We start from the raw sequence: 698 nt of genomic DNA, 5'->3' as shown, positions 1-698 counted from the left end.
AGATTAGATCTTCATTTTCAAATTTGAGAGGGTTAAGTTTGTTTCTGATTTAGAAACAGGAAATTTAATGATATTTATACTTACTATATGTTAATTATACTTTAAATTGCAATGTATATGTTAGTTTTAGCATGTAAGGGCTGAATAAATCAACAAACAGTGTATATATAAAATTTATAAACTTTAAATTTACACTAGTACATTTACTGGCCAAATCAACCAGCCTGAAAATTTTAATCCTTATTACTCCTCTTCATCCTTAAAGTTGTAACTAGTATTTTTCTTCATACTTTGTCTTTCTTCAAACCTCATAGGAAATTGGATAAAATGAAGATAATGAATCAGCATCAACAATAATATTAGTTATCTTATTGGAGCACCAAAATTAGAGACACTGAAGTATTTCTTGAATCTTCATAATTCCCATTGTGAGTGACATTATCAACCTAATGTAATAGAATCAGAAAGACCTCAGAGAAATTCAGTAATTGCTTCAAATCTTAGAGACAAAAATGAGCAAAGAAGGAATTTAAATACTGGCTCTATCACTAAACATTATATGTCCTTTCTATAACACCATGTTAATGGTTATGCCTAAAGTTTATAATCAAATTGAATATAAAGGCTGATTGTTACTTACTATGAGTCTTACATTGAATGTTGGGCAAATATCCAGTCAATGGAAATGTCTAGATTTT

This window comes from Pteropus vampyrus, unplaced genomic scaffold (genome assembly GCF_000151845.1).
Source record: "Pteropus vampyrus isolate Shadow unplaced genomic scaffold, Pvam_2.0 Scaffold5, whole genome shotgun sequence".
Lineage (NCBI taxonomy): Eukaryota > Metazoa > Chordata > Mammalia > Chiroptera > Pteropodidae > Pteropus > Pteropus vampyrus.
Note: the sequence above shows the minus strand (reverse complement) of the source record.